Source organism: Orycteropus afer, unplaced genomic scaffold (assembly GCF_000298275.1).
Source record: "Orycteropus afer afer isolate SDZICR_OR568_19922 unplaced genomic scaffold, OryAfe1.0 scaffold00010, whole genome shotgun sequence".
In the NCBI taxonomy this organism is placed as follows: domain Eukaryota; kingdom Metazoa; phylum Chordata; class Mammalia; order Tubulidentata; family Orycteropodidae; genus Orycteropus; species Orycteropus afer.
The window spans coordinates 8,363,050-8,377,817 of NW_006921597.1; positions in this window are offsets into that span (position 1 = coordinate 8,363,050).

Genomic DNA, 14,768 nt, shown 5'->3' on the forward strand with positions numbered 1-14,768 from the left:
AATGAGGAGTTTTCCTCTGGAATGATGCTTCTCGTATCGATTGAAGATATATTTATGAAATGAGAATCTGGCTGAAGCATTACTTTCCCTTGGCTCTGAGGATTGTTAGCATGCAGGATATCTGACTTTGGTGGTGGTATGGATGGGATTCGTTGTTAGATTCTTAAAAATAAAATCCAGGCATTTAAAAAACAAAACAAAACAACTGCCCCATAGGGTTTTCTAGGCTGCAATATTTATAGGAGAAGATCACCAGGTCTTTCTTCCATGGAGCTGCTGGTGGGTTCAAGCTTCCAACTTTCAGTTAACAGCCAAGTACTTGGGCTTTGTGCCACCAGGGCTGTTTACCCTGTAAGCTACTGAAACAACTTCGCAATGTCTGTGACTGAAGACTGGTGATGACCTTCGTGAATAGGATAACTATTTGAAAACAAATGCTGTTTATCCACCATGAAGAGATGGATGAAAGCTAGGTAGCATTAGTAATTTTGTACTTAAATAAATAAATAAATAAAAATAAATAGAACTATTGTGTTTTTTATTTGAAACACCAATCTGTCTAAAGGCTGACTCCTTTGCAACTCTTTTCCTGTAAACCTCTGCTTTTGTTTTCTACATACTTTTGTCTCTAAGTCTGAAGACTCACACTACCCAGGTTTCTACCATAGAGAATAAGCAATTAAAATGTGGTGTATGCAAACTCTTGAATATAATATGCAGTTACAAAAGGAGAAAATACATACAACAATATACAAAGATACTTAAAATATGATGCTGAATTCAAAAATAAAAAAGAAAACAAAATAAAAATAGGATTTTCCATGTTCTAATTTATTTCATCCTCACAATAATTCTAGAATATTCTCTAGACAGGGATTTTTGTCTATATCCCTTGAAAAACTCACAGCCATCAAGTTGATTTTGATAACTATTTGAAAACAAATGCTGTTTATCCACCATGAAGAGATGGATGAAAGCTAGGTAGCATTAGTAATTTTGTACTTAAATAAATAAATAAGGAGGTGACCCCTCCTTGGGTTTCCGATTCAGTATCGCTATGGAAGTAGATTGCCCAATCTTCCTTCAGAGGAGTGGCTGGTGGGTTTGAACAACCAGCCCTCTGGTTAGCAGTCAAATGCCTTAGGCACCATGCCACCGAACTCCTGTCTATATCCCTAGTGCCTGGAATAGTGCCTGACACATAAAAGACCCTCAAAAACGTTTGTGAATGTTTGTTGAATGAATCCTCATTTTACAAACATGACACGAAAGACTGAGGATTAAGTAATTTGCTTAAATTCTCCAGTGGCTCAGAGCTGCAATTCCAGCCTACACACTTACCACCGCTTTTCAGGTGCCTCTAGGTGAGAATGACATAGCACTGTACCATATACATATATTAAAAACACACGAACTGCTAAAAGAATAAGGAAGCTGCATCTCCTGGCCTCCTCTAACTGCACAAGAGGAAGACAGAAACACTATCAGTAGCCTAAGGTCTATTCATGCAAGGCCAGACATGCTGCCTCCCTTCAGCCCTTTCACCAACCGTTCCTCCCAAAGCACCCACCACCTTTCTCCTGGGTTCAATAATTCACTGCAGTGGCCACACAGAACTCACAGATTATGGGGTTTATTAGGGAAGCACCAGATTACAATTAAAGTTCAGGAAAAATGCTCAGTCTCTCTCAGCCCGCCGTCTCTCACCCAACTGTCTCTCACAGTCAGCAGTGCGTGTCCCTTGGTGTCTCTCTCAGCAATGTGTGTCTCTTGTGGCTCTTTCCCAGCAGCACACATCTCTCAGGAGCACGTTCCTTCTCGGCAGTACCTCCTTTTCACCCAGCAGTCAGAGAGAGATTTCTGCTTCTAGGAGGCCTCCTTTTGAGCCTGACAGAGTGGCCAAACTAGCCAATCATAACATCAGAATACTAAGCACCTGAGAGAGAGTGAACCTCCCATAACATTGTTTAGTGCCACTCCCAACAGAAATACCCCAGGTGGATAACATTTACAATCAGGAGCTCCTCAGTTGCTCACAACAAATTCCACCATGGAGTTTACAAAGACTTATGGCTAGAAAAGCCATACCAGGTAATTTACCACACCACACTAACACCAAACAACACTATAGTTTTTAAAAAATACACTTTTGAGGACTTATGCAAAACATACTTGAGTGTGTATCTATGTGGTGAGGAAGGCAAGGAGAGTTGGGATCGGAAATAAAGGGAAGAAAACAAAATAAAACACAAGAGGGGTCTTATTCACACTGAAAATGACAGTCCTAAATTGAGGAGTATGAGTAGCTCAACTGTTTGCACTCATGGCTATGAAATAAATAAATAATAATAATTGACTGCTAACCAGAAGGCTGGAGATTCAAACCCACTACTCACTCCTCAGAAGGAAGATTGGGCAATCTACTTCTGTAGAGATAGTGCCTCAGAAACCCAAGGAGGGATTGCTATGAGTCGGGAGTGATTCGATGGCAGTGAGAGTAGTGAGAGTGAGAGATGAAGAGTTAGAGAGTGAGTGAAAGCAACTCTTCCAGAAAAGTTTTGCTGTGAAGGGGAACAAAGAATTGAGCGGTAAATGCAAAAAAAAAAAAAAATGAGGGCTCAGGAAGCATTTTCTTCTCTCTTTTTTTTTTTTTAATAACAGTTTTATTGAGATATAATTCACTCATTTAAAGTGTACAATTCAATATTTTTGTGTATTCAGAGTTGTACAACCATCACCACAATCAATCTTAGAACACTTTTATCATCCCCAAAAGAAGCCATAGCCATTAGCAGCCACTCCTCATTCCTCCCTAACCTCCTCAGTCCTAGGCACTCATTAATGTATTTTCTTTCTCTATAGATTTTCCTATTCTAGACATTTCACATAAATGGTACCATACCATATGTGATTTTGTGTGTGTGTGTGTGTGTGTGTGACTGGTTTCTTTCACTTTGCATATTTTCAAAGTTCGTCCATATTGTAGCATGTATCAAAATTTCCTTCATTTTTTAAAAATTTTTCATGTGATTTGAAAGTTTACAGAGCAAATCAGTTTTCCATTCAATAATTCACACACATTTTGTTTCATGTCATCGATTGCAATTGATTGCAATCCTCTCAATATAACATCACTCCTCCTACTTCCTCCCTGTGTTTATTGTTTCCATTCCTCCTTCTCTCCTAACCCTTCCTGCTTTCTGAACTTTGTCCTTGGGCAAATCCTGCTTTTTTTTTTGTCTCGAATGATTGATTGTTCTAAGGAGTGTGTACCTTCCTTGGGTTATTGTTCACCCTGTCTATTGTTTGACTGAAAATTGAGCACAGGAGTAAGCTCAGTCTCAGGTCTGAAGGGTGACCAAGGGCCATAGTCTCAAGGGTTCTACTAGTCTCTATAAGACCAGTAAATCTGATCTTTTTGTATGATTTTGAGTTTTTGAGTTTTGTTCCACATTTTCCCACCTTCTAATGTGATCCCTTTTAGAGCAGTTGGTAGTATTGCCCAGGCACCGTCTAATTCTTCTGTTTTCAGGATCATGGAGGCTGAGGTTCACATGGTTCATTAGTCCTTTGGTCTAATTGTTTCCATATGTCTTTGTTCTCTTTCACTTTTCTTTGCTCCAGACAGGGAGAAATCAACAGTTGTACCTAAGATGACCAATTTTAAGACTCCAGTGACTACTCACCAAAATAGGATGTAGAACATTTTCTTTGTGGACTATATTGTGCCAGTTAAACTTGCTGTCCTCTGAGACTATGGTCCTGAGTCCCTCAGTCCAGCAACTCACTCCCTGAGGGTTACGTCACTCTTTTTATTGCCAAATAATATTCCCCTATATAAATATACCAAGGGAGTCTTGGTGGTGCAGTGGTTAAGTGTTCAGCTACTAAGCAAAAGGTTAGGGATGTGAACTCATCAACCACTTCACAGAAGAAAGATGTGATACTCTGCTTCCATAAAGATTATAGCCTTGGATATCCTATGGGGCAGTTCTACTCTGTCTTATAGGGTCACTATGAGTCAGAATTGACTAGATGGCAATAGGTTTATATAGCCATATCACATTTTGTTTACTCATTCAGCATTTGATGGGCATTTGGGTTGTTTCTACTTTTTGGTATTATGAATAATGTTGCTTTGAACATTCATATACAAGTTTTTATATTGACATATGTTTTCAACTCTCTGGAATGTACACCTAGGAGTGAAATTGCTGGGTCATATGGTAACTCTTTGTAGAACTTTTTTGAGGAACTGCCAGACTGCTTTCCAAAGCAGCTACACCATTTTTACTGTCCCATCAGCAATCTATGGGAGTTCCAATTTCTCTTCATCCTTGTCAACACTTGTTGTTATTTGTCCTTTTGATTCTAACCATCCTATTACATGTGAAGTGGTATCCCATTGTGGTTTTGACATGCATTTCCCCAATGGCTAGTGCGACTGAACATCTATTCATGTGTCTTTTTCTTTTTAAAGATGGATGAAACAAGAGTGTATTTGTAAAGTGATGCAAATGACCTAGTGAAGAGAGAGCTTGGTAATGCAGGAGATTCGGGGGGGGGGGTTACGTACATGCAAGCAGAGAGAGAGAGATAGGGTCTAGACCTCAAGGGACTGAGGTCTGAAAATAGAGGAGATTAGTGGGGAATGCAGGTAGGATGCTAGATGTGGTGATGGAAAGATGTGATTGTTCCTATCTGATACTTTCTATTTTCTCAATGAAGTACGAGGAGAGATCATCAGCTCAGGAGGATGCAGTGGAAAAAGTGGGTAGTTTGAGGAAAGAACAAGAATATATGAGGCAATTACCCCAGGGAATGGGAAATTAGACCATCAGGCACATGCAGCAAACATGCTTGGCAAATTTGAATACCTCTTCAGCCTTGTAGGCATGGGTTTAAAGTATGACAACTCAAATGCGTCAACTCTTGTTGTTGTTGTTGTTGTTGTTGTTATGTGCCGTCGAGTCAAACCTGACTCATAGAGACCCCTCCTTGGGTTTCCGAGGCAGTATCACTACTGATACTAGGATTGCCCAACCTTCCTTCCGAGGAGTGGCTGGTGGGTTTGAACCGCCAGCCATCTGGTTAGCAGGCAAGTGTCTTAGCCACTATGCTACCAGAGCAACTCTTCTTAGGTCTTCCTTATTCATTGTCCAGCTTTTACATGCATATGAGGCAATTGAAAATACCGTGGCTTGGGTTAGGCACACCCTAGTCTTCAAAAAGACATCTTTGCTCTTCAGGGCTTTAAAGAGGTCTTTTGTAGCAGATTCTCCCAGTGCAATACGTCATCTGATTTCTTGACTGCTGCTTTCGTTAGTGTTGATTGTAGAACGAAGTAGTATAAAATCTTTGACAACTTCAATCTTTTCTCCTTTTATTGTGATCCTACTTGTCGTTCAAGTTGTAAGGCTTTTCATTTTCTTTATGGGGAGGGATAATCCATACAGCAGACTGTAGTTTTTAATTTTCATCAGTAAATACTTCAAGTTATCTTCACTTTCAGCAAACAAGGTTGTATCAAGTGCATCTCGCAGGTTGTTAATGACTCTTCCTCCAATCCTAATGCTTCATTCCTCTTCATAGAGTCCAGCTTCTTGGATCATTTCATCACCATACAGATTGAATAAGTATGGTGAAAGGATACAACCCTGACACACTCCCTTTCTGATTTTAAACCATGCACTATCCTCTTGTTTTGTTTGAATGACAGCCTCCTGGTCTATCTATAGGTTCCTCATGAGCACAATTAAGTGTTCTAGAATTCCCATTCTTCTCAGGGTTATCCATCCACCACCACAAATACCTGCTCCTCTCCCTCCACACATCATCTTCAAGTGGCTTATTTTGTGGTCTTTTCTCCACATGGTTGTTCTTAAAGTTCATTTGAGTATTGTTCCCCCATAGACAAAACTGATGTCTTACATCTGATGGGGCTTTATGTAACTATGTTGTGATCCTGCGCCCTCTGTATTTGTGCCTGACAGTTCAACACTCAGGGACCGTGGTGTGTAAGGAACTTGGGTTGTATGGACCACAGCATATAAGGACCTGGGTATACAAGGACCAACCTTGGTGTGCAAGGACCTTTGTGTACAAAGACCTTGGTGTGTCAGGACTTGGGCATGTGAGGGCTTGAGAGTGCAAAGACTTCAGTATGTAATGGCCTGGGTGTATAAGCACCATGGCTTGTAAGAATTTAAGCATGCTAGTACCTGGATTGCAAAGACCTTGGTGGCTAATGACCTGGGTGTGTAAGGACCTAGGTATGCAAAGATCTGAGCCTGCAAAGACCTGAGGGCACAGGAACCTTGTCTGTTTAACATTTGTGATTCAGCATCATGTGCTTGTGAATGTCCTAAGAGTGACAGACAGGAATGCTCTGTAATGAAGGAGCAGGTCCAAGGCCAGGAAGTCATGCCTGTCCTTTACCATAAACTATCAAACAGAATTTTGAACAAAGTTTATGGCCCTGAATTTGTTCCAGCATTCTGGAAAACCGTAGATCCTGCTGGCTGGGCCCAGTTCATCCTTAGAGATATGTGAATGGGGGAGGGTGAATCTCATTGTGGGCTTCCTCCTCCAGCCCTTCTTTGTGTCTGTCAGAATGAAATTAAAATGAACATCCTGAGTGGCCTTGATGAAGGAAGAAGCCTGTAGTGGCTCTGTGCTTGTAGCTTAACTGTTTTGGAGAGATGGTAGGAATGAAGAAGGGAGGAAGACAGTCCACAGCTATGGAACATTCGGATGAGACCAGGTCTTTTTTTAGCTTCAGCTGGTAGAGCTATCTCATTCTTTTCCCTCCTACTCTTAGCAAAATCATTCAGCACCTGGGTCCCTGGGGTTGTGGGCTTTCCTGTCCCTTCCACCCATTCCATCTGTTCACAGGAGTGCTCTGGTATTACCACACCCAACTACCCCCACAGAACTGGGAGAGGCTGGCTGAGGCGGTTTGGAATAAGAGACGCTGCAAGCAGAATTAGGGAAAAGAAAGCATTGAATTTTTCTGCAGCAAGGAAGATGGTAGGAGACTGCTGCCTGGTGAAGCTGCATAAATCTGCATGGCTAATGAAGTCAGGAAAGACAGTGGCTGAAAGCCCTGGGACAAGGGGTCAAGGACAATGGGGAGCTGTGAACTGGAGGGGAGGAAGACACAGCAAGGGAAATACTCTCTGTCATTCTGAAAGGAGAGGAATTGGGAAAGGAGAAAAGAGGGTAGAGAGGGCAGAAGCAGATTTTCTAAGCAAGTGAAGTCATTGTTGGCCAATCGGAGTGAAGGTTGGAATTTGAGCTGAAAGAAGGGACTGTAAAAGACTCCTGGGGATTTGAGAGTGCCACATTCTTCTGCCCAGTTTGAGACTCTGAGGACAGAGGAGAGCAGGAAGGCCAGTAATGCTGGTAATGCTTGTCAGGGTCAATGTGTGTGTTCCAGTATTCTCTTTGTGCTATTTTGGAGGGAGGGATGGTGGTGCTCAGAAGCAGAAGCTTGTCCCCACTGGGCTGTCCTGGTCCCCATGGGGGAAGGAACAGGCACACAGTCCTGGAAGAAAGAAAGTGGCCTCTCTCTTTCTACAGATCCTTGGATCCCTGAATCCCTTCTGCAAGGGCAAGATTCTTGGCTGAGCCCTCCTTACATTGGCAGGTACCTTCCCCTTCCCCGTCCCACTTCCATTTCACATGACCTTCACTTACAGGTAGAAGGGGCTTCTAAGATCCTTCAGGAATCCCCTCTTTCACATGCCTGACAAGTAACCATTTAGCTTTGACAACAAAAACACATTACTTTGCACTGTATCCATTCTAATTTTGGACAACTGGAATTGTTCACAAGTTTTCTTTTATAGTAAGAAGAAAAATCTCTCTCCCTCGAACTTCCACTGCCTCTATTTTCTTACACAGAAAAAATGCAATCTCTTTCCAATATGAAAGGCCTGTAAACATTTGTAGAATTGCTTTCGTTTCCCAATATCTCTTTTGCTGTCCCAGTAGTTTCAGTTCCTGCAGCCATATCTCCTGGGAACAGTTTCTTGATCACTTATTTTCCTAGTTGCACTCCTCTGAATATGCATCAGTTTTTCACTTGGTTATTTTGGTTTTTATTCATTCATACCACTACTTAACTCAAAGAGAGTTTTGAAAGAGCTTACAAAGGCATAAATGATACAGCAGGATTATTAAAATAATGAAGAAAATGTTAGTGAAGGGAAAAGAAATGTAGGCAGCATTGATGCAAGCTAGGCATGGTACACAAGCTCATGCCGTCCACATCTTGAAAATTTGCTAATCATAAGCCATAAATTTGTCTTTTGGAATATCAAAGAGTAAAACAGGCTTCTATGTAGAAGCAAAAAAGAAGAATTTTATTGAGGGTGAAAATGCAGTTTGAACTGGGAAGAACAGGGTGCAAAATGAAAGTACCAAGTGTGATGGTTAAGGTTGTGTGTCAACTTGATTCTCTGTGGTTTGGCAGTTATGATGTAGTCATAGCCCATGATGCAACCTGATGTAATATAATCTCTTCCATGATGAGATCTGCTATGAGCAGCCAATCAGTTGAAAGTGAGATTCCTCAGGGGTGTGGTCTGCTTCCAATACACATGGACATTCTGGCAAAGCTCTCTGGCATTTTGCTAGATCTGGATCCTGCATCTAGCTCATCATCATCTCATCTCTGCTTCTTGGCCTTGAACCAGTGGCCAACAGTATTGTTGCCTGCCAACCTTAGTCTCTGCAGCCTGTGAGCTGGCAGCCTGCCATCTGACCTGCTGATCTTGGGTTTATCAGTCCCTGTAGCAACATGAGTCAGGAGAAGGCTCCAGTCTCATGTCTGACACATAGACTTGGGACTTGCTGGCCTCTACAGCAATGTAAGCCATTTCTTCAAGATAGATTTTCCTCTAGATATATGCTTATATACATGTAAGCATCACTAGTTTTGCTACTCCAGAGATCTCAGCCTAAGACACCAAATATTCCAACATTCTGAGGGAGATGTGAGCTTTTATACAGAAAAGTGGGGAAGGGAGTATATGATTACAATCATAGGGGTTTAAGATTATGTATAGTTACAAGACAATAGCAAATTAAAATTCTACAAGTTTAGCTGATTAATTTCCTAACATGGACTTCTGGAATCAACTTAGCAAACAATTTTCTGAAATATCTACATATACATCCTTTCTGGGACATGCTGGTCAAACATTTTCCCATGACCATCTCAACAAACATTTTCCTAACAAATATTTCTTCACAAACCCTCCATTGTTTGCTGAGGGTGGTTAAAGTTCTAGAAAAAGTTACATGTCGTTGAGGTTAGATCATAGGATTTATTCTTCAGAAGGCAGAAAGGAGCACTTATGACAAACCAAAGCTTAATGAAAGGCAGTGTGTGGCCTACACCAGTGTCTGCCACCTCAGTTACATTCAATACATTCAATTTTTGAATGTCGTGTCACAAATCTTACTGATAGACAAAGCAAACCAAGCCAAAACCAAACTCACTGCCGTAGAGTCAAGCCCGACTCCTAGCGACCCCTCCTTGGGTTTCCGAGGTGGTATCACTACAGAAGTAGATTGACCAACATTCTTTCCGAGTGGCTGGGTGGGTTTGAACCACCAGGCTTCTGGTTAGCAGTAAAAAGGGAAACATATTACATAGTGTTACATAACAATTACATAAGTCAGTGTCTGTATGCATAAACTGGAAGCACAGATATTCCTGGATATGAAAATGAAAGCAAATTCTCCTAAAGAAGAATGTGTCCAATAACTTACAATAAATTTAATAACACATTTGATCCAAGTGTTTTTCATAAAGTCATCTCTCAATATTGAGCTAGGTCTTAATTCCAAGGCACAGTTTCAATGAAAGCACATGTTACAGTTTGTTAATATATCTCTCAAAATGTGGCAATAAATACAATATTTCAGATCTGATACGACCAAAATTACAATGAGATATTTCTGCCTGGATTGGAATACTTTATTTCTATAATGCAGCCTACAGTTGCATTAGTTTTTTAGAGAGTGACATTGGTATTGACTCTTCATTAGCAGTCTACTCAAACCTATTTCTGCCATTGTGACAGGAACTGAATTTAAGCCAAGTTGCCTTCATCTTTTACTTGTGCAATTGATTTTTTGAACTTAAGTGCTGGACTGTACTGTTTATCATCACAAAATTCCATCTTGTTAGAGTCACTCATTTGTTCCATCCTGTTGATAGCCTTTGATCTGGATTACATCACCCAATATACCATATTTCATCAAATACAAGATTCAATTAACTTTTTTTTTAAAAAAAAAAAAATTCACCTTAAAGAAGAAAGAAACGCTGCCCAGTAAACTATGGTATGCAGGTGATTGTATGATGTATCTGATTTCAGAAATGTAAAAATGAGATATTAGAATTGGTGAAATATTGTATTAATTAAAACGGTTATTTGTAATGTGATAATCATAGCTTTGATAGCACCATTTCTTGGTGTCACATAATGCAGCCATTGATGAAAACATTGAATTGGGTGGGCCAAGGAAAGAGAAGTCCAGTGGACTTTTGCTGGGACTCCTTTGAGTTCTCTTGTTCATTTGTTTTTAATACCCATCCATCAAATAAATATTAACTTATGAATTAATGAGTGAAGAACTCAGGATACAATGGTGAAGAGCCAGTCCTTCCAATCTCAATCTGGAATTCACAAGTTAGACCATAATTAATAGACTCTGGGCCTAGTAATGCAGCCATTTGGAATCCCCTTTAGTGAATTATCATCCACATTTGAACTTAAGGCTCAGTCAGGAGGTGTGACTAGAGGAAGATAGGACAGAGCAGGGAAGAGGTCAGGACTGGAACCAGGGTGCAGGAATGACCTGGCTTCAGAGGAGGATTATGCTGGGCTAAGTCTCAATGCCTGAGTTAGACTCAGGCTTTCCCATCAGTAAGGAAAGACAGCTAGACCAGTGCATGCCTCAGTTATAAATCTTCATGGATTAGGTAGATAGGCAGTGTTACAGACTGAATTGTGTTCCCATAAAATATATATATATATATATATATATCTTGAAGTTCTAACCTCCATAGCTGTGAATACAGGTTCAAAGACCTCGGAAATAGGGTCTTTGAAGATATTGTTAGTTAAGTTAACATGAGACTAGGTGGGTCCTTATTCAATCTGAGTAGTGTTTTTATGAAAGAGGAAAAAGGACACACAGGGAAGACAGCCATTTGATAACGAAGGCAGAGACTGGAGCATTTACAAGACATGAACGATAAGGATCTCCAGCTGTTATCAGAAACTAGGAAAGAGATATGAGAGCCCTCGGACAGAATCAATACAGCTGGCGCCCTGATTTTGGACTCCTAGTCTCTAGAACTGTGAAATAACAAATTTCTATTCTTGTAAGCCACCCAATTTATGGTACTTCATTATGGCAGCCCTAGGAAACCAATGCAGGCAGGTGACATCCAAACTAACACAGGCATGAACAATCAGAAAGAGTCCAAGTGTAGGGAGGTGGAGTAGCAACAGCAGAAGATGGTGCCGGGGACTCCCAGGCCATGATTTGCTTCTGGACAGGGATCAGAGAATTAGAAGGCATAAACAGTCAGATCTAAAGCCCAAGTTCCAAGATTACAGATTGGTCCTGTTCACTGAGCTTTTACAAGGTAGGGGGACATGTGTGAGTGACACTTTCTCCTCAGGGGCAGTAAGAGCTCAGGCCTAGTCTTACCATAGAACAAGGAAGACTAGACCACTGGGCTTTTGACATGCAGTCAAGAAGACTTGGGGAGAACATAGAAGCCAATGCCAGCTTCTGAGATGGGGTCTGAGAAAGTGAGTAAGTTTGTGGCCCTTTGCTCAGGAGGAATACAGAAAGCACTTTTTTTTTTTTTTTAGTTGTAGGAGAATTGGAACTCTTTTATAATTATTATTAATTGTGATTTGGGTGAAAATTTACAGGGCAAATTCATTTATCATAGAACAGTTCATATACATTTTGTTTCATGATGTTGATTGCAATGCCCATAAAGTAACAGATCTATTCCCATTTCCTCCCTGTGGTTACCTTTTCCTTGTGTCCTTCTTTCCTTTATAATCCTGCCCTCTGAGCTATCTTGCTAATCTTGGGTTCATCAGCTCCTGCAACTGTGTGAGTCAGGAAAAGCCTCTAGCTTGACGTTTGATACATGGGCTTGTGACTTGTCAACCTCTACAAAATTGTGACCCATTTCCTTGAGATAAATCTCCCTCTGTCTATCTATCTATGTGTATATCTATATGTCTTTATATTTAAGCTTCACTGGTGTTGCTTCTCAAGAGAACCCAGCCTAAGACATACATTGAGATAACTTTTCTGGAAAAGAGTGTGACAACTTCCATCAAGAGCCTTAAAATATTGACAGCCTCTAGGGAATCTATCCTTAGGAAAAAGCTTGAAACGTGGACCAAATTTATGTAGAACTCTATGTATCATAATGTTATTTTTAATGGAGAATAAGTTGCAAACAATTTAAAAATCCAGCACTTGGGAAATTTAATGTAGAGCTATACGATATTGTAAACCTTTAAAAAAGTGTCTGTAACAACAAAGATGAACCCTTTTGCACATTCAGTACTGTGTTCTCAGTGAAGGCAAACTTTGATATGCAGGTGGATAGAGGGGTGGACAGGCTGAACTATTAGGTATGTCTATGCAGGGGAGAGTGAGCCCAAAACCTTATATAAGATTGGCAGACAATGTTTCAGTATATTTCAGACAGTGTATTTATATATTCTGTAAGAATTCCCAGTTACATAGTACAGCTAACAAGAGACAAGTTTGTAGTCAATTCTTGGCCACAGCCAGCTACCTAGAGGGAACAAGTAGTTGGACCTGTGGGCTCAGGACCATAGTCACAGGGGACATCAAGTTTAATTGGCATAACATACTATACAAAAACATTGTTCCACATCCTATTTTGGTGAGTAGTGACTGGGATCGTAAAAGCTTGCAAGTGGCCATCTAGATGCAACGATAGGTCTCTCCTCATCCAAAGCAAAGAAGAATGAAGAAAACGAAAGATGCATGAAAACAATTAGTCCAAGCAACTAGTACACCATGCGATCCTCAGCCTACACGACTATGAGACCAGAAGAACTAGATGGTGCCCGGCTACCACTGTCAACCATTTGGAGGGGGATCTATGTAGCAGATCCTGGATAGAGTGGAAGAACAATGTGGAACAAAACTCAAAATCATTAAAAAAAAAAGAACCAGGTTTGCCGGTCTGATAGAGCCTGATGGAACCACTGAGACTATGGCCCCTAGTTGCCCTTCAGGTCTAGAATTGAACCCACTCCTATAGCTTCCAGTCAAACAAAAGACAGGCATATGAGCTGAACATTTACCTGAGGTAGATATACTCCTTGTAGAGATCAATCATGGGAGAATAGAAGGGCAGTGTATGCACAGAGAGACAGCTCAGGGGGCAGGAGTGCATAGGAGGGAAGGACACAGGGAAGAGGTAACTATCGGGAGGAAGTGGAAGGGAAGCTGTAGCATTGTGGGAAATTGCGGTGAGTGTCATGAGACAAAGTGTATGTGAGCTGCTGTATGGAAAGTGAATTTGCTCTGTAAACTTTCACCCAAATCACAATAAAAAAAATTTAAAAAATAAATAAATTAAAAAGTGTCTATGAAAAATTTACTTATATGGAGATATGATTACCAAATGTTAAGTGAAAAACAAGAGGGTACCTAACTAGCTAAAAGGCTTTATCTCAACTCTATAAAATAAATAAGTGCAGAAAAAAGACTAGAAGAAAATATGCTAACACATTAACATGAGCTATCTCTGGGATTAGGAGTCCTGGTGGCTAAGCAGTCAGTTACTAACTAAAAGTTCGGTGGTTCTCACCCACCAGCAGCTCAGCAAGAGAAAGATGTGGCAATCTGCTTCTGTAAAGATTTCAGCCTTGGAACCCCTATGGGGTAGTTCTACTCTTATCGGGTCCTTTAGGGTTGCTATGAGTCAAATCGACTCAACAACAACGTTTGGTTTAGGTTTTATCACTGGAATTAGGGTAAATTTTATTTTCTTCTCTCTTTTTTTTTTTTTTTTTTTTTTTTTTTTTTTTTTTTTCCAGTTTTCTAATTATTTTTTTCAACTAGCATATAGTACTTTTATCCACCACTCATCTGACAGTTTGTTGTACTGTGGTGGCTTGTGGGTTGCTGTGAGGCTGGAGGCTATGCCATTGGTGTTTCAAATACCAGCAGGGTCACTCATGGTGGACAGGTTTCAGCAGAGCTTCCAGACTAAGACAGACTCGGAAGAAGGAAGGGGCCATCAACTTCTTGAAGAACTGGCCAGTGACAACCTTATGAATAGCAGTGAAACACTATCTGATATATTACTGGAAAACTTTATGAATAGCCTGGAAACATTGTCCAACATGGTGACAGAAGATGAGCCCTTCAGATAGATTGGAAGACACTCAAAATATGACTGGAGAAGAGCTGCCTCCTCAGAGTAGAGCCAAGCTTAATGATGTGGATGGAGTAAAGCTTTTGAGACCTCCATTTGCTGTTGTGACATGACTCAACATGAGAAGAAACAGCTGTAAACATCCATTAATAATTGGAACATGGAATGTATGAAGTATGAATCTAGGAAAATTGGAAGTTGTCAAAAATGAAATGAAACACATAAAGATTGATATCGTAGGCATTAGTGAACCAAAAGTGGTCTACTGGTTTTGACCATTTTGAATCAGACAACT